We start from the raw sequence: 20250 nt of genomic DNA, 5'->3' as shown, positions 1-20250 counted from the left end.
ATAAATGGTAAGATTTCATCATCTTTTTACGGCTGAGTAGTATTCCATTGTGTATATACACCACATATTCTTTACCCATTCATCTGTTGATGGGTACTTAGGTTGCTTCCAAGACTTGGCTATTCTGAATAGTGCTGCAATGAACATAGGGGTGCATACATCTTTTCAAATTAGTGTTTTCATATTCTTTGGATACATACTCAGAAGTGGAATAGCTGGATCATATAGTAGTTCTATTTTTAGTTTTTGGGGGTATCTCCATATTGTTTTCCATAGTGGCTGCACCAGTTTGCATTCCCACCAGGAATGTGTGAGTGTTGAACATCTTTTGACGATGTTAAATTTAGCTCTATCTCATTGTGTTTAATGGCTTCACGCCTACTCTGTTAAATGGGTCTATGACAGTTTTTGCCCCTACCGATAGAAATTTGCGTTCTTAGCTATCAGAGCAAAGCAGAAGTGAATATTCTTGTCATCATACTTTGGCATTTATTTCTGGAGGATAACTATCTAGAAGTGAAAATGCTGTGTCAAGGATATGATCATTTGAGATTTAATAAATATTTCCAAAATATTCTTGAATTAACATTTCACTGAATATGACCAAAGCATTAGAAACCTCCTTTCACTGTTCCTTAGGAATTTTTATTTTATTTACTTTAGTTGAATAAATTGATGCAAGGCTATATAATATTAAGGCTTCCCATCCAAGGACATGATATCTCTCACCATTTTTTCAAGTTGTATTTTATGTTCTTTTAGCAAGTTTTATGTATAGAAATAGAGCACATACATTTGCATAATCCTATACAATTTACATTCAGAGAATACTGTCATTAACTGCTAGACTCTCATGTTTTGATTTATATTTTGTGTTCCAAGCTTTATTTGCATAATATTTTGCTTATCAGATGAGCTCTTTTTGTATATTAATACATTAATATTAATGAAGACCTCTGTGAAAGTCTTTCACGTTTACCTTTGTGATCTAAGCACAAAATATAATGTTTGGCACATATTAGGTCCTCAATAAATTTGTATTGAATAGATTAATGAAAATTATTTACCCTGATTTATGAATAAAGAAAACAAGGAGAAACTAAATGTCTTATGGAGAGGTTGAAGCCAGGTTTCTGGCTGCCCCCACCCACACTGTGCTTATTTACGCAAACTCTATCCCAAAGGAATTATACAGTGGGCTTTATTTTGGGCTGTGGACAGAGAGGCATCTAGCCCATCGAAGGGCCATGTCTCTGCATGCACCTTTCTCTTTCCTCCCCAATCCTCTCTCCCTCTGTCTGTGTACAAGTACTACTAAAAAGTTGAAAATGTGAAGTCGTGCAAAGATTTGTTTAAAAAGCTAAACATTTCAGTGAAAGGTTTTCCTGAAATAAGAAACTAAGTACAGTTTGCACGAACCACCAAGGATCTGATAACATTATTCATGCTTGTAATTTGAAAGTGAAGCAGGAAGAAAATCAGACTCACTCTGTCACTGCACACATCACCCCCATGGGAGCGAGGGAGGCGCTCAGAGAACTGGAGATTCGTGACTCTCCCTGCCTGACAGTTCAGTCTAGAGTGAGCTGCATTCATGATTTTCCAATAACAGCCTCTCACGAAGCCAAGATAAATTTCAATTCAAAAACAATGCTTTTATTGTAGTCAAAATGGTTTGTTTTCCGTAAGACACAGTTTATTAAACTGATGAAATTTGTCACTGAAAACGGCTTTTTATGCAGATATGACTTGATTAGCAGGATCTTGCTATTGGGAACTGACAGAATTATAATGTGGAGCCCATAACTGATTCTAACGGAAGAAGGAAAGTATTGAACTAAGTCCTCTGGCAGGAAAACAGCAGCTTTTAATCGAAGAAACCAAATACAAGATGCCCCTAGAGGCATCTCTACCCTCTAACTGTTTCTTTCCTGCCCTGTGGGTTTTAGAATGGAAGAGTTTGGAAAAATAAACTAGGATCAATTAGCTTAGACGTAATCGATGACGATCAACGGGCTTCCTAGGATTGAGTTACCGGCTGCTGCAGGAGGTGCACGCTGGGACGCTTGCACGTTCTGCTGCAGCGCAGCTTCTCACCTGGGAGTGGCTCCTCCTCCCAAACCCCATCCCAGTATATTTGGCGATCTCTGGAGAAATTTTAGGTTGTCATAACTGGTGTGTGTGTTGGGGAGCAGTTGCTACCAGCATCTACTGGGTTGTTAAACATCTTACAACGCACCGGACAGCCCCTACAATAGATAATTACCCAGCCTCAAATGTCAGCAGTACTGCTATTGTGAAACCCCGTGCTAGAAGAATCGACAAAATACCAGCTACGTCTTTGTATTATGACTTACGATTCAGAGTGAGATGATTAAAGAAAAGACAAAAATGATTTGAGATAAATATTAACTTGCACGTACAAGTTATGCCTTTAAATTGCTTTAAATAACATTTGCAGTGAGCGGTAGATTGATGTTGATTAATGTTGTTAAAGTAAATAATTAAATATATTTTTATGAATGTAGGGTAACAAGTCAGCATTATTAATTTGCAGAGTTTTGAGCAAACTTTAGCATCTGTCTCTCACAAATTATGTATCTCTTTAATTATCATTTCAGATGTTTTTACTTTTTCTACTTATCTTGAGCACCATTCCCCACTGTTTTCCTTTTAGACGTATATCTATATTAACAAAATGTTGTACAATATTCATCTCTTTTTCTTTTTTTCTCTTTGGTACTTCACCTCTGCTATGCAGTGAAATGACATTTTTGGAAATAAGAATTATGTAGTGTCATTTGCTGCCATGAAAAGCATATGCATTTAAACAGATCCTTGAGGGAAAAAACAATTTAAAGAGTAGTATTACTTCATGGGCTTAGGGAATTTTAATGACAGAATAGCACATTTGTATTAATTCCTTATGTGATGTTAATTGTGTTCCTATTAAAATATCGTTTTGGTAATCTTTAAATTTGTTATTCAGAAAAACATGTTTTTGACTTTGATTTGGCACCATAGTACCAAAACTAGCTGAATTTCAAGTAACTATAAGTGAAATATCAAAGTAGTTTTTATTCATTTATCTAGAAAATAAAGTTACATGTTTTAACTATAATGATTCAAATGGGTTCGGTCTTCTGTTAATACTGTATCTGCACAGACCTCATATTTTTGTATTTACTTCAAATTTAGAGTACTTTTAATTTCAATCAGGCTTAGAAAACATACCACATTTAGGACATCCACATAATTTGGTTTCTTAATTTAATCTTTTTAGTACAACTTTCCATGGCATGGAACATGAGAAGAAAGTGCCGTGATTCTCAAAAGTTCTATGGGAAAGAAAGCTCTGCTTTTAATGAAGGAGTAAAATGGATTAAGGATTAGGTAGTAAATGAATTCATGTGGCAGCTGAGTCTCTGAGTCTATGCTTATCCTAAAGCTGGGAGAGTGAACTTGGACGTCCAACTGCCGAGCCTCCTCAGACCCTGGGACCTGGAAGCTTTGGCACGAACTCTAAGGGGTATCTCCTAGGTGATGTTTTGGAAAGAAAGATAATCACAGAAAAAGTCCGAGGTGGTAAAAATACCATTAAATATGCAAAGATTAAGGAGCACAACTGGTAAAATAAAATTAGGACTCCACTTTCTCTCACTTCACTTTGTTTTCCTAACAATTCCTTTGATTTTTTTTCTCTTTTACTCACCTTCTCCACTTTAGGTTGTAAGATCTTTACGTGGATCTTTCCAAAAAGTCCCCTCTTTTAGTCACGTTCAGATATCTCCATTTAGAAGTTGGACATGCAGATGAAAGATTTGTGGATTAATTTTAATTTGTTTAAAGGAGGAGCTTGCGTGTGTCCAGGCACTGTTAAAGTATCTGCATACTCATTTGATCAAACATTAATAATTAATCTTTGAGTTCATGTCTGATATATGCCAGGCCTGATGCTAAATGCTGTGTGCACCATGGAAAATATGACAGAGATGATTTGTGCACTCCTAGAGTTATGGTCTCTTGAGAGACTTCTATTAAATATCTACAGAGGTACATATATCAATTACAAAAGAGACTCTTCCATCAGAAATGAAATAATTCAGGGAATGTTGTTTTGATGAAGTGTCTTTCAGCTGAGAGCTAAAGATGAGCAGGAGTTGACTGGGCCAAGAATGTGGAGGTGAGCCGGTCAGGCAAAGACAAAGGCTCAGAGAAAGAAAGAAGAGCTGGGCTGAGGATCTAAACGGCCAGGAGCTGCGGGGGAGTGAGCAGGGAGGGAGACTCCCTGGTGTTGAGGCTGGAGGAAGCCGGACTCAGACCATGAAGAAGCTTGAAGGGCAGGGTAAGGATTTTACACCATGTCCTGAGTTCAACAGGAGCCCACTGGCTTGTTAAGAGTTTGAGTAGAATGATAAGAACCACATTTGAGAAAACTCAGTTTGGCCTCTGTGTGAAAAATAGGTTAGAATGACAGGAGTAGAAGAAAAGAGTAGGTTAGGGGTTTGTTGCAATCATCCAAGTGAGAGTCCAAACTGACATATCCTTACAGGGGCAGGCCTCCCATCCCCGTCCTAACACATAGTAAGTGTTTGATAAAATATGTGGAAATAGTGGATTAATGAACTAACAAAGAAAGAAGTTGTTCTGGCCTGAAATTCTATTGAGCCATTTTCATGAATTCATTATGAATGTTAAAGTTTCATAACCACGTGTCTTTAATGTAGATTAGCAACTTAGCTCATCCGCATATCCACCTGCAGCAGCCCTATGGATGACCAAAGAAATTTACCACCATAAATCTTAAACAGCAAGAGTTCATAAAAATGTTCTTTGTGAAAAAGTTTTCACTATGTAGCAACTTTCTTTTCTTTCCAGCTCTCTTTATTTTATATTCTTCAATTTAGACCTAAGTTTTATCTTGAATTAAAAGAAAAAAAAGAATAAACATAATCACCTAATATCCTAGAGAAGTGATTCTTTAACCTTCTTGTTTTATTCCCCATGATCATTTGACCAAATATGCTGAATCCCATAGAAACTAAAAGCTGGATTTTGTAAACACACAAATTATACAGTTGCAAACGTTTGACTATTTTATTCATCGCTTATGATAAATTTAAAAAGTATAGAAATTAATGTTTCAGTGAAGGAACAATTTTATTGTTCTATCTTTAAAGCACTAATTAAAATAATGCCTGCAGTGTTTTAAAATAGTGATAACAGTGTAGGAGAATAGTGGTGTTTACCGCTCTAGTGATGGTAAAAGCACACGTGCTTTTCCTAAAATTATTTTCGTCTCTATACACAGCGTAGATGATGTGGGAAAGGGAAGGAGCATGGAGGGCAGTCCTGGATAGGCAGAGCCATCGGGAAGCGCCGTATCAGAAGCGCTGACTTGTGGGAATGAAAAGGACGCCATGTGCAGGGCTGTACAGAAAGATGGCCGATGGTAAACCCTGGCAGGCGGGATCAGCTACAAACAGTGCTTATGACTTTCAGGTAGGTGCCTTGGGGATTGAGAGACAACATTTTTAATTTTTTCAAAATTTTATTGAAATATTGAGGAAAGAGGTCTCCCTAAACTATGAGTCTTTCTCCTACTGGCCATCTAAATTCCATTGGTTGAAAACCAGAGTCCTATCCGGCAATCATGCTCCTTGGTATTTACCCAAAAAAGTTGAAAACTTATGTCCACACAAAATCTACATAGAGGTGTTTATAGTAGCTCTATTCATATTGCCAAAACTTGGAAGCAATTAAGATGTCCTTCCGTAGGTGAATGGATGAATAACCTGTGGTCAATGCAGACAATGGAATATGCTCAGTGCCAAACAGAGATGTGCTATCAAGATATGAAAAGGTATGAATTAAACTTAAATGCATATTACTAAGTGAGGGCTACATTCTGTGTGATTCCAACTATACAACATTCTGGAAAAAGGAAAACTACAGATACAGTAAAAAGATCAGTGATTGTCAGTGATTGGGGGTAGGGAGGGATGAAGAGCAGAGCACAGAGGCTCTTCAAGGCAGTGAAACTACTCTGCATGATACTATAATGGCGAGTTCATATCACTGAATGTTTGTCCAAACCCATAGAATGTACAACACAAGAGTGAACTTCAGGTAAACTTTTGACTTTAGATGATAACGATTTGTCAAGGTAGGTTCATCAATTTTAACACATGTACCACTCTGATGAGAGACGTTCATAACGGAGGAGGCTTGCACGTGTGGAGCAGAAGGTATATGGGAAATCTCTGTACCTTCTGCTCAAGTTTGCTATGGACCTAAAAACTGTTCTAGAAAATAAAGGCTATTAAAAACTAACCAGAATCTGACCATACCCTATGCTTGTGGTCCTTCTTTCCTTTAATACTCTTTTTTCTGCAATGCAGAGGCTAAATGTCTTCAAGCAAGAACTAGATGCAATTTCCCTTGTAGGTAGGCTACATACACCCATAAATTATTAGGTTCAGTTTTGAAGTATTTGTTCCTTTGAGGTATCATTAGCTGTTCCTTCTGTTATGTTTATATTTGAGAACAAATGGAGTATGGTTAATTATAATGTTTTGAGCAATAATAAATGGTTGTTGAAACCAGTTCCTCTTCTGTTTGTTATTCTAACACAAAGTACTGCATTTTCTGGCAAAAGGATGGTAAGCCATTAATAAAACAAAAGTAGGTAGTCTAAGAATACGTTCAAGTGGTCTGGTGAGCAACTGGAACCAGTGTTGATCCTGAAACAGTCTCTGAATTTTAAAATCCTAGTTCTTGAGGAAAATTAAATATCTGACATGAGTCATTTTGCTTCTTATTGTTTAAAATACAGATTATCAAGATCAGTATTTTTGGGGGATGGGATATAGAATTTTTAGTTAGCAAGTTTTCATTCCATTTTGTCTCCTCTGAGCCTCATGATACAGAAGTACACAAATTTGCTCATATCTAGGTAAGAATTATTTTGAGCATGGAGTACACATAGGAAGTAAATATCATTCCCTTGAAAATTAGAGCAAGGTGGGCATGCAATCCTAGAAATGGGAGAAATTAAAACAAATCAATAAAATTTATGTTAGCAATGAAAAGGACATCAGTATTAGTGTAATTAATTAATCATAACAGCTTAATTAATATGAACTAAATAGACCAAAAAATGATCCTTCAAATATTGATTTTGACTCATTCTAGTCAAATCTCTGACAGCATTAGGACAAGAATATCTGGTCTACTGCTAACGGATGTGAGACTCTGGGAAGGTTATCAAGTCTTGGATTGTGAGTGACTTCATCTGTAAATTAGAGATGACGTTGAAGTTTTTGCTGTGAAAATTCATATTCTAGGTGCTTTTTATTAGTGAATTGCAGACAGGTATATACGTAAGTGAGAGCAAACGTCAGGAGAAGTATTGCATGGAGAGATGATGCAGCAGGGTGCTGTCAGACTTACCATCTTATGAAGAGTATAAAGGAGAATGGAAAAAAATGCATTAAACTTGAAAATCACAATGGCAGAATTATAGTCAGCATTTCCTGGTTTCCCAAAATAGGTCAATCAAGATCCTTCTAGAGGGAAAGAATTGACTCAATAACTTAAGATTCTACCATTACCAACTGATGGGTGCCAACCTGTTTCTTCCAACCTGCCATTACACTTCTAGTTGTTCCTGGCTCAAAGTCGAGGGTCAGCATACATTGATTGAATAAATAACCAAATATACCTTCTTCCCTACAGCTTATTGGCACTTGGATTTTCTTTGAAGGTGCCAAATAGATAATTTTTTTAAACGTTGTGAAATATGATAAAATATACTACGGTTTTTTTTTAACAGATTAAGCAGCATAGAGGCATGTGATGTCTGCTTCCGGGAATTGACAGAGAAAGAGCGCATGACATCGCAGTGATAGGATAGCTGGTGCCGCGGAGGGTAGGGGTAGAGGAGCAGGCACAAAAATGTGAAAGCTATTAGTGTCCACAATAAAATTTTCTCCCAGTTAGCTTTGAAAATGAATTTATTTAAAAAAATGAAAAGGCACAGAGATAAATAACTGCCACGTATGTTTGTCCATCCAGATCATGATGATTACTCATCAGGGTGCTGACTAATCAAAACAGATGCTGACTACTCTCCCATACTAGTGTGTACCCGCCAAAGAACAACCCTCTATCTGGGATGATCCTTGATAGAATTCTGGTCAATAGAGAGATTTTTCATACAAAACTCATTTCCGTCTTCTACTGGTCGTGGATGAAAAGGTCATCTTCTTCCCCAGAGCTCTTTATCCTGCCAGATGAATAAGAAATAGATGTCATGAATAATCAAGAATGAAAGCAGTCAGGAATATCTGTATATTATTAGTCACTCATTCATTATGTATGAACTAAAAATACATTTTCAAAATAATACAAATGAAAATAACTGAGCCCAAGAATGGGGAATTAGAGTATGAGATTGAAGTGTCATTTATCAAATGTTTGATGGCAAAATCAATCTAATGGAACGATTTATTTTGGTAGCCCATCATGACATCCTGAAAAGATGTATTTTTTGTTCTTTTAAAGTAAAATTTATAAATTTTCCAAGTGTAGCCTGCTACCCTGCTTTTGGTGGGACAAATGTGAAGATGTCGTTCCCTCTGTTCCCTGAAGCATGTTTACTACATGAATTGATATGTGCATTAAGACCTTTGGTAGGTTGAAGTCACCACTAATCTTTCCATAGGACTGCTCATTCAGACAGCTGTCACCAAACCCAAGGAGCCTGCCAGGCAAGTGCTCTCACAGCAGCCTAAGTCCTCTGTGCGCTTCTGCTCAGATCCCACAGAGCATTGATGCTAACTCTTATTGAGAGGGATAGGGAAGAAAGCAATTAAATGAGAAAAACAAGACGTAACCACACATTGGGCTTTGTTCTCTTAAATTCTATGACCATTTATTATAGTTTGTTTCTCCAAATTTAGTTTGCTTAATTGGGAATGACCTGCTTGCCAACATTATTCGCTATTCTCCAAAGGCTTGCATTTAAATTTGCTCTCAAATACATGATGCCTGGGGTTGGAAGCCTAAGTGAAGAACAGACGCTTTTGTCTTGACTTGGTATTGGACTTACTGCTTTATGCAGGCGATCTGATGCCCACAGTTAAGCCTTAGCCAACTTTCACTTTAGCACATGTTAATCCTCCCCTTGAACTCAAACGTAGAGCTGAAAGCTCAGCCAATGAAATTACCACTTTGGCAGTCCTGTATGTGTGAGTGTTTTTGTGTTTGAGAATGTTTGTCTTAGGCTGGTTTTTACAGGCATTATAAATCATCACCGTGGTTGTAAATTAACAAAAATAATTTAGTAGTTAGAGGACAGAATTTGTACACTATGTACCACGTTTATGCGGAATTTTTAAAAAACCCACAAGGTTCATTTAGTTGACCATTTTGGGTGCCAACTGAGACTATGTCCCCCTCTGCCTTATGTGGTTTCATTTGTAATGCTGGTTTCCAACCAAAATCAATCTTTCCTTTTTCTTTTTTCCTACAGGCACTTTCTTGTACCTCTGGCATTTATAACCTGATTTGTAATATCGTTATTTGATCATGTGTCATTCTCAGCCCTACAGAGTAAACCACCTGGCTGTGGCGCCAGTGCCATAGGTCACACAGGGAGGACTCAATGCCGAATTTTGAGTTGAATAATTTTTAGAAGACATTCCATTGAAAAATAGATTGCTCACAATTTAAAAATTTGCATACCAACAAGGAGCCCACTTAAAATCCGTAGTCGATAACAAAAATATTCCTATTTTTCATTCATGAATGTTCATAAATATTCTTTCTATACACCAGACCCTCTGTGAGATTCTAAAGAAGAGAGAAAGATATAAGATGCATTAGATTGTCTGAATGCTAATACAGAAAACAAATAACAAACTCTAGAAACACTAAGAGATGCTGAGAGTATTGTACTGAGATAAATTCAGGTAGGGAAAATTAATATTTCCTTGGTGATGTGAAGTGTCAAGGCAGGCTTCCCAGAGAGGATGAGATGTGAATGGAGTCCTGAGGTAAATCCGGAAGGAGGAGAAAGAGTTTGCCAAATAAACAAAAGAATAAGGCAACTTCAGGGGGCAGCCCCATGGCCGAGTGGTTAAGTTTGTGCGTTCCTCTTCGGCAGCCCAGGGTTTTGCCGGTTTGGATCCTGGGTGCAGACATGGCACCGCTCATCAGGCCACACTGGGGTGGCGTTCCACATGCCACAACTGGAGGGACCCACAACTAAAGGAAAGAAGTGTACAACTATATACTGGGGGGATTTGGGGAGGAAAAAAAGCAGAAAAAAAAAAAAGAAGATTGGCAACAGTTGTTAGCTCAGGTGCCAATCTTTAAAAAAAGATAAGGCAACTTCAGAGTTAGAAATTGATGTATTCAAAAGCCCAGGAGATTGAGTAAATAATACAGTTTATGAGATTGGATAAGTGATGCCTATGGACAGTGGTGGGATTCTCTAGATGAAGAGGAGCCAAACATAAGGCTGGGCCACTTGTATTTTATTCTGCAGGTTGTGATGATTTTTAGGCAGAGAAGTGACACGGCTTAGCTTGCTCATCTAGTATGGGCAAAGACTGGAGAAGCAAATGATAAAGTCGCAGAGACCAGAGAGGGGGCAGTTGATGAGACGTTGTGAGAAGACAGTGGCAATGGGATTGGGAAATGTGGAGCCATGAGACAGTTCAGTGTTAGAACTGACAGGCCAGAAAGTGTTTGAATCTACAGGGTTAGGATGGAATCAAAGACAATTTCCACTTTGAACATCTGGGCAGGATTATCCCCTTACGGGAGGGATCCGGAGATTACTCTCTCACTCTCTGTTTCAGGAGGTGGGGCTGGGTTGGTGGATACTAGCGAGTTTGGCACATGAGTTTACTGTGCCTGTGAGGCATTGTAATGGAAACCTATGAGTTATTCTAGCCAAGCAAATCTTACGTCTTCACTCATCTCCTGTTCTTAAGACATGTCTCTTCTCACTTCACATGGTTTTGAAGAAGATATCATTTGTACAAAGGACACTTCCTTGTGGCCACAGTGGACTGGTTAGGGGTAATATCTTTCTAGGATGAGCCACTAAGAGTCCTTGCTTCAGAGTATTAAATTGGAACAGAGAAACCAAAGTAGTTCTCTCTCTGGATGTCGGAAACTGAGGATGTATAAACTCGGCAACCATTAGTTGTCACATTCCAGCGTGTGGGCTAAAGAGTACAAAAAGTTACTTGCCAGTGTGAGAGAAGGCATCAACAGATACTCAGAGATCCCATAACAGTTATATTAGACACCCATAGGTACAGGTGAGAGATGGAGAAAGAGTATTTCCTGAGTTCCTCTCAGGCCTTTGGTCTCTTGTGGCGGCCATAGATTCTATCCTTTGGCTCCCTGGAATTTTTCAGTAATCAAGCCAGTAAGTTTCCCTTTCTTCCTTTATTTTAGCTGCAGTTAGCCAGAGCCCGTTTCTGTTGTTGTTGCTGTTTGTTTTTAAGCTAAAGTGGTCTGATACTGTGTCTGAATAGAGATGTTCAATATGCAAAGAGAAATATTCAGAAAATAATGCTAATATTTGCATATAGATTTAGATATCATCAACACAAATTTGGGAGCTGACACCCTAGGAATGGATGAAAATGTCCAGAAAGAGCAAGTAGAGAGAAAAGAGAATAGGTCTGAAGGCAAAGCCTATGCAACTGCCAAACTTAATGGTAAACACAGAGAGGGAGAGATTTTGTGGATAGGAAGAGGAAAAAGGCGACATAGGTGGACAAAAGTTAAAGGAATTTCAAACGTGAGGGTGGATAACTCTGCTAAATATTGCAAACAGCTCAAACCGGATGAGGGTTAATAAGAAGCTATTGAATTAGGCAAACAAATGATTATTGTTCACTTTTGTTAGATGTAAACCGTCTCAACAGAATGAGAAGGATGTTGCCTAAAAGCAGAAATAAATAATGAATGAGGGAAGACCGCTGTGGCAAGATGTGTGAAGGTACAGAAAAGAAAGAGGCAGTAGTTAGAAGAGGCAACTGCATTCAATTCGACAAATGTTTAGTTCCTAGTATGTGCTAGGTAGTAAACTAAGCTAAATGCTAAGATAGATATAGTTTCTGCCTGCAGCAATTTATAGTCTACCAGGGGAAACTCATCATCTAAAGTGGTGAGAGAGACGGGGCTAGAGAAGAGTGCTTTTAACTCCTCAACAGTTACGTGGTCATGTTGTGCTTGATGTCTAAAAGACACGTTAATTTTGTATGCCTGTGCAATTGCCTGCATGCACACATGTATGAGCACACATGTACACACATACAAAACACATAGAATTTAAGTTTGTTTAAAAGCAAACAACATCAGAACTACTTGTTTGGATGTGTAAGCCAACCACCAGGACCAGTCCTAATCCACTATATATATATAACATACAACAATCTGTCTGGGAACACAGTTCACCTATCTATTGTTCAGAGTGAGTTCTTTCTCTTGCATGACAATTGAACCATAGAAGGAAAGAGCAGGTTTAAATATCTTCCTCTTAGACAAAACGTGGCAATCGTGTTTGTAGAAAGAGAAAGCAACACTCAGTTCAATCACACCAGTGTTAGTTTTTGTTTGTTTTGCTTTGTTTATTTTTTAAACATCAATGAGAACTATCTATACATACTTTTCCTTCACTTAAGGGTAATTATTTCCAAATAATGTTACTAAATTTTCCACAAACGGAAGATTTTAGTATTTTTAAGGACGCACCCCTAAGTATCTAATTTTTCCAACAAAAGGATGCCAAGAACAAAATTCTTAAGACGGGAGGCTCCTGTTTATGAGTTACCCATATTCTATTCACAGATATTGAAAAACAGCTCTTCCCTGTCTAAACCATTTTATTACCTGGCCAGGGCTCCTGACCTTAGAAACTTCAAACGCTCCTTCCTAAGAGTGTACCAGATCTGCCAAAGGCTTGTGTGTTAGTTAATCATCCTTGACGCATTCTTACCTATATGTTTTCTAAGATTATAGTTCATCATATACATTTATTCTTCGTTCTACCACTTTGAGTAGAGAAAGGAAGTCCAGTTGATGAAAACTGGAGCACGCAAAACATAACAATACTGGAATAACAATACCGCTTTGAATTAACTTGGTCTACTCATCAAGTCCCTATATTTTAGAAAGGAAAACTGGAACCAGAAGAGTAGTGTATCTGGAAAATTTCATCTGGTCTTCAAATAATTATTACATAGAAAGTATATTTTCTTCTTTTTGCATGGACTGGACTGTGATCAGATCGATCCACTTGCCTTACCGCAGGGCTTCCAAGTCTGTTTACCTGGTTGTTTTCATTAGGATTTATAAGCAGAATTGCCAAAAATATCTCAAACTTAACTCTTGATTACGCCTACCTCAAATCTCTTCCTTTTCTGTAACTTTTTCCCAATTTGGTTACTTCCCTCCCAATCTGTTCAGTTATTCCAGCCACATATCTAGATGTAATCCTTAATTCATTTCCTCGTCTTAAACCTAGTCAGGAAATATGTCACATTCCTGTAATTCCTATCTCCAAAATATACTCCAAACACATCTCCTTTGCTCCAGCTCTGCAGCAGCTGCCCCGACTCAGGCCACCCTTTCCACTCCCAGCCCCTCCAAACCCGTCTCTGGCCTGCACTCCTGCCTTAGTTCTCTAAATTGCTGTGCATATTTTGCCAAAGTCCACAAACAATTCTTCACCCTGCAATGGCTTATAAAATGTGAATCAGAGCGCATGACTCTCCTGCTTAAAACCTTCTAGAGTTCTTAGAATAAAATCCAGCTTCCCATCATGGCCTGTGTGGCTCTGCGTATAAGAGGTCTCTGACACACCCTTACCACTTTTCTTCTTTCTCTACACTCCAGCCACACTTGCCTGTTTTCGGTGTCTCAAAACCTTCAGACCGGTTTCTATCTCAGGGTGTTTTCACTTGCAGTTCACTCTGCTCAGAATATTGTCACTCAAGATTATTGCAAAATTTGATCATGGCCAGGAAAAAGAATTTAGGTCAACTTAAAGAAAATACCTTTGAGTATATGTTATACAAGCCCAAAACTCAAACATTGAAAACGTGTTAACAATATGCAGATTGATTCGTCTTGAGTTATTAAAGGGAAATTAGGATTTAAGGGACGATATATTGTTTCAGTTGCTACAGCTGCATAATAAACAATCCTGAATTTAGTGGCATAAAACAAAAACTTTATTATGCTCGTGGTTTCTGTGGGTCAGGAATTTTAAAAACGTTCAGTGGGAATGACTTGCCTTTGCTCCACATCTGAGTTCTCAGCTAGGAAAGCTCAAAGGCTGGGATGGGCTTCAGAGGGGTAGATTGGAATCATCTGAAGACTCATTTACTCACGTAATTGGTGTGTGGATGCTGGCTGTCAGCTGAAACCTCAGCTGGACCTCTCAGTGTGGCTGCGTAATATGGTAACTGCGTTCCAAGAGTCAGCATCCCAAAAGAAATGGGCAAAACGTGTATGGCCTTTAAAAAAATCTAGCCTCAGAAGTCACATAGCATCGCTTCCACTGTATTCACAAGCCTGCTCAGATTCAAGGGAAATAAACACGGACCTTACCTATTAATGGGTAGACTGGCAAAGCCACGTGGTAAGAAGAGCATATGTTATGGAAGATACTGTTGCCATCATCTTCCACATATGTCTTACCTTTAATTATGTGTCATGGACAGCAACACAGCAATTGGCTGCGAAACAGCTACAGATATCAATGTCAAAGATGGAATATTGGGTATAATGGATCACTGGTCTCACCCAAAATACAAATATATATGTTGCTAAATATTTTTTATCAGCTAGTTTTAAAGTCACATCACTTAAAAAATTCTTCATTTCAATGGAATAGGGTAACAATACATCAAAGATAATTCTCAACAATGTAATTTAAGGTATAATTTATTTTATTACTTACCAGATAATGCTGTGACACTTACAGTACACAAATAAAAGACTGCAAACCCCCATATAAAAGATCAAAGAAGATATGGGGAATCAAAAGGAAATTCTTTTAGAGCTTTTCAGGCTTGGCAATGCCTCACTTCTCCAGGTTATATTGTACTTGGATTTTTAAAATCACTATAAGACAAAAAATTTTAAGAAATCAAGCCGTAAAGACCAGCCAAAGCATTTTTCATCCACACCATATTCCCTATGAAATAGAATGTACAAATGTGTACAGGTATTTCTCCCATTGCTTTCAAACATCTGCCTAAATATAGCGAACTTCAAGTATGCATTCCTTCAAACTGGCCTAACTAGCCTTGGTTGACGATTAGAAGCTGAAAATAGAGGTGAATATTTTACAGGTTAGGAATTATATCCTTAAAGAGACGTATATATTACATTTTATTTATTAAATCAATTATTGGTAAAATGCTAATTGAAAAATAAAGTATTATATTGATATTGAACATTCTTTTGGGAAAAATGGAAGATTATATTTGTTGGCAAACTTGGATAGAATGAATGCAAACGTATATACACACTACAGGCACAAACACTACCAAAAGGCACAACTGAAGAATTATTTTATTAACAGAATTTGAGTTTGCAAAGTGTGGAACTCTACCACTGTAGATAATTTTTTGAAGTGAGAAATTCAGGTTTGTACATGTATGTGCATCTTTTGAACATATTTTCTTTGACAGTTAGTTGGGTACTTACGATTCAATCTTGAAAATGTTAATAATTCAGCTTTTACAAATCAAAATTTAAAAACTCAATGTGAAATATGTAATCCAGAATTCATGACTTTGCAATAGTTTTCTCTGTAAAGGATTCTCTTTATTTTATTGGCTGCTTAGCAAAAGCCTATTCATCCCTCAAGATCTAGCTCAAATGTTTTCTGTCCTATGATTCCGTAACACTAAGCTCTGTTAAAACACTCATCAGATTGTACTGTATTTACTGTATAACCTGAGTTTCCTCATGCCTCACTAGCCCTAAGTACAAATGCGGCCATATGAGCGATAATGACCAAAACTGCTTTAGGTTTTTTCCCAAACTGCTCAAGTAGTAACTCAGTACCCTGGGAACTGCCTGTCCAACATTCCTAGTAGTACCCGAGATTGCTTCACATGAACTTACAAGCTGGTTCTACAAGTGATGTTCACCGTCTCTCACCAGGCTGACACCAGGCACTGCTGTGTCCACTACAAATGTCCGTCTCCTGTGGAGCACCATGGTCTCTGCTGCTGCTCTGATGCAGCTACTCTAGACGATACCCAGATGTACCAGACTGAGGCTTCATGGCGCCAAAGACATGGATGTGCTGTGCAGAAGGGGAAAGAATTCGCATCTCTCCCATCCTGTTTTATGCTTTGTCACTGGAGATAAACAGCTCTGCTTGTGTTCCCATATCTCAACGGTTTTTCATGAAAATAACTCTGCTAGTCCCTCCCCACGTTGGGATCAGATTCCATTCCATGGGAGTTATCTTCATTTTCTGGTCTTCCCAGACCCAGCAGACTACAATCTCCAATCTCTTCCTTTCTGTCAAACAATAAGGCAAACATCTGCCTTCATACAGTTGCTCTTTACTGTCACCTTCCAACCCATTCAGCTCACCAACTAGGTCATAGCCTTGGTACAGATGATTGAATCTCACCGGGACTGAAGGTACAGTGCCTGCAACACTTCTTTACATATTGTCAACCTCAGAAGATGGTAAGCCCTTGAGGGCATGAATCAGAACTAAACAATAAATTTAAACCAATTCATAGACCAAGCCGTTAATTTCAAAGATAAGCGAATTATACGATCTTGCGAACTGTGAAGATTTAACTCTGCTTGCACACTACCAGGTTAACCTGCTACAGTCTTATGGAAACTGGCAGAGATCACAAGACTGCTGGGTCAGAGAGAAAACAATTCTTTACTCACAATACAGAAAGAAGCATGGGCTTCTCCTTCACATCAAACTCCTTGTTCCACAGGGGCAACGTGTTGTGTCACAGCCAAGAAGCCCCAAGCTTAGAGAATCCTACTATTTTATAATGGGTTGCAGAGCAATCTGCCCAACTTTCACCCGGAGGAAAACATTATCTTTATGATACTGGAAAGTAAACAAACTTGCCCTCTGCCCCAGGAGAAGGCTCTACCTCCCACTTCCAAGGCTGTTTGCTACACACAGGTCCTTGGAAAGATAATCTTTTCAGGCTCAACAAAAGCCATCAGTGCTCCACGCACAAGACATGCAGATACTCAGGAGACCCACGAGAATTGTCTCCCAACAGTATTATGAATTAAAGTGACCTTCTCATGTTCCCAGAGTTAGTAAATATCAAGGCCATAACTCAGGTCATTTGGCAAATGATCCAGCAATTTCTTCAAGTGAAACAGCAACAGAAAAGGAATAGTATGATATTGCCTCAGTTTCATCAATTAACATAGCTAAGGACAAGTAAGGTCTTTCCAAACTTTTTTATAAGTTCTAATATCACCATGATTATCCACATTCTGTAATGAGTATTATAATATTAATTGTATAAATTCCAACCCCTTTTCAAACTTCTACAAGAGTTGATGTATTGACAAAATTTAAAACAAACAAACAAAAATCCAAGCAGTTAACAGCAAAATTAAGTATTGCCTTACTCTCACTTGTGTAGCGAGAACATACACAAGATCCGCCTTTAAGTCAGCAAATCAGCATCTACTAGAATTTACAGACTTTAATCAGGGATTTTCACATCTGAACAATGATATTTTCAAGCCCTGGGGCCTGAGAGCATCAGCTCTATTTTTCTGCAGCCATATTTTAGAAAAAAATTGTCAGAACAAAACACAAACTCATTAATCGAGGAGGTCATATTTTATGAAATAATGTCTGGAAAAAAAATGAACCAAAGTTAAACAGCTAATATTACTGTGAACAACGCACTGTTTTGAGGGGTGTTATCCAGACCTTGATTGGGTGTAGTCTCAGGATTTTATTGTATGATGAAAAATCATTGACATGGTCACTAAGAGTTCTTCACTGTTAACTCATTACGTCCCAATGTAAGGAGCTGTCTTACAATGGCTCAGCCTACAGTTCTGTCCTCTCCCTTAAATTACATTCTTCCAGATACTTTCTGGGGTCATTCTATGTATGAAATCCAAACAATGAATAAGAAAATAAGTACAAGTTAATGGGTGTCTGCAGGTGTATTCAAAAGAAGTTTGGACTGAGAATAAAGAATTTTGAGATCAATTCCCAAGTCCCAAAACATGATCATAAAAAGATAAATAAAAGCACAAAAAGAAGAATTTATCCACTTTTCCTATAGAAATTGTACCTAATTTTAACCAAAGAGTTGACAAACGTAAAAGGTTAAGAGTTGTTGAGAACACTAAATGACACCAGAGGATGCAATCAACAAAATCTGGAGTGTAGGATGCTCTACAGAATGTGGATAACTTGCTTTTATCAACAAATAATTTCCAGGGAAAGAGAGAGAGAGAGAAAAGAGATTAAAAGAGGGATTAGAAGAGAAATATGACATTAACTCATTGCATTGTATGATCCTTATTTTGATCTCAAAAAATTAAACTAAAAATCAAAAATTTTATGAGTCAATTGTTAAGTTGGATAGAGTTAACAAATTATTGTCCTTTTTAAGGTATAATTATGGAATTGTGGTTGGGTCTAAAAGAATTCTTATTTTTTAGAGACACAGACTAAAGTGTTTACAGATAAAATAGTGTGTTATCTGGGATTTGCTTCAAAATAATACACTTACCATCAACTGCCCAGTTAATTACAAATGTCTTGGACTCCCTTCTGCATGTTGTATCCATTGATTCTGGGAGACAGTGAAGGAGGGAACCTAAGTCATTTTATACCCGTGGAAAATTACCCATGGCTTCCCTCCAGGCATTGTACTTTCTCCAGCATTCACTGATAATTAGCTTAGAAAGCTTTACAATACAGGTGGAACAAAACTCAGTATTAATAGAAACACAGGAAACTCTATATCAAGTGTCTGTGAACGAAGATGTTTCCGTATTGTATAGAAAATTATCAGCAATGCATGGATATTAAAATAAACCAAATAGGGCAATTTTGCTACTGAAATGCAGTATTATGAAATTTACTGAGTGGCCAAGGGTTCCCACTACCCTAGATTTTTGTTGACTTAAATGAATATCTTCAAGAGCATAACTAAAACATCACTTCCTTTTCTGATGATTGTGTCCGGCTCATGCTAACATAACCCACCTATATCCTATGAAACAGAGCAACCAAGAGTCTACGAGGGAGAAGTAACACATCTCCACCTCTGTAGAATCCCGCAGAGTCAGAGCAAAATGCAGAGGCGATGCAAATTTTACTCTTGGCGACACTAGTTTGGCGTCGTTTGAGTTGCTATTTCTAACATTTGGTGGTCTTCCTCCACCTAATTGTTGATCCTTAAGGAACGTAGTGAGTTAGAGGAACACAAGGGAATTAGTACCATGGGAAAAAAATAGTCAGCATGAAAGAAGTATTAAAATGTGTTGAATTTTTAAACCAAAAAAGCAGGTGATCACTCTTCTAAAACCAACTTAAAATTACTCTTTTTTCATAGCAATTATAAAGAAGGTCATTGGGAGATCCACGTTAGGCTTAAATAGAGGGTAGAATAACCATTTTTTTCCCTTTGAGTTAGAAAAGAGTTATTCTCCGGGATAGTATGAGCTCCTCCACGACAGAAGACAGAGCGTCCGCAGGCTGTGCTCGTGTTTCTCTGCGCTCCGTGTGTCAGGGCTTCTCTTCAGACCAGTGCTGAACTGCAGCACGGCAATGCTTGTCATTACTGGCTTCCATCACCCTGGAGACATCAGAGAGGACTGTTCACCTCGAGTGGAGGATTTCTTCCCATCAATGAGCCCGGAGAAAACGCTCACTCACTTCGATTGCTTTAGTCGGTGATGTGAACATGGAAAACCCTCTATCTGGAGTGAATGATACAGAGATAAAAGATTCATACTTTCCATGAGTTCTCCGTGTCCCCAGTATTGGATTTAAATTAATTTGGGGTCTGATTATAAGAGCAGCAAATAAGGGCTCTGGTGTTGAGGGTACACAAAAACCACTTACTGAAAATCGTACGTCGGGGGACACATAACACACTGTCCAAACTGGGCCGCTTCAGAGAACAAAACGGGGCTATTCGTAATCACGCTGTGACTGTCCCAGCAACGCTG

At 38.1% G+C, this 20250-nt stretch overlaps 1 long non-coding RNA gene across 2 annotated transcripts in view; it reads right to left on the bottom strand.

The window, feature by feature from the left end:
- Positions 1-7997: 7997 nt before the first annotated feature.
- The window catches only part of LOC102147441 (uncharacterized), a 48513-nt gene continuing 36260 nt past the window's right edge, over positions 7998-20250 (bottom strand). For both annotated transcript variants that reach the window (XR_011427410.1, XR_288606.4), the window contains one exon: positions 7998-8287. This is a non-coding gene — a long non-coding RNA (uncharacterized lncRNA). The remainder of the gene's footprint in view (positions 8288-20250) is intronic.

Source organism: Equus caballus, chromosome 16 (assembly GCF_041296265.1).
Source record: "Equus caballus isolate H_3958 breed thoroughbred chromosome 16, TB-T2T, whole genome shotgun sequence".
NCBI lineage: Eukaryota > Metazoa > Chordata > Mammalia > Perissodactyla > Equidae > Equus > Equus caballus.
The sequence above is the reverse complement of the archived record's forward strand: the minus strand, read 5'-3'. Positions and strand labels throughout refer to the sequence as shown.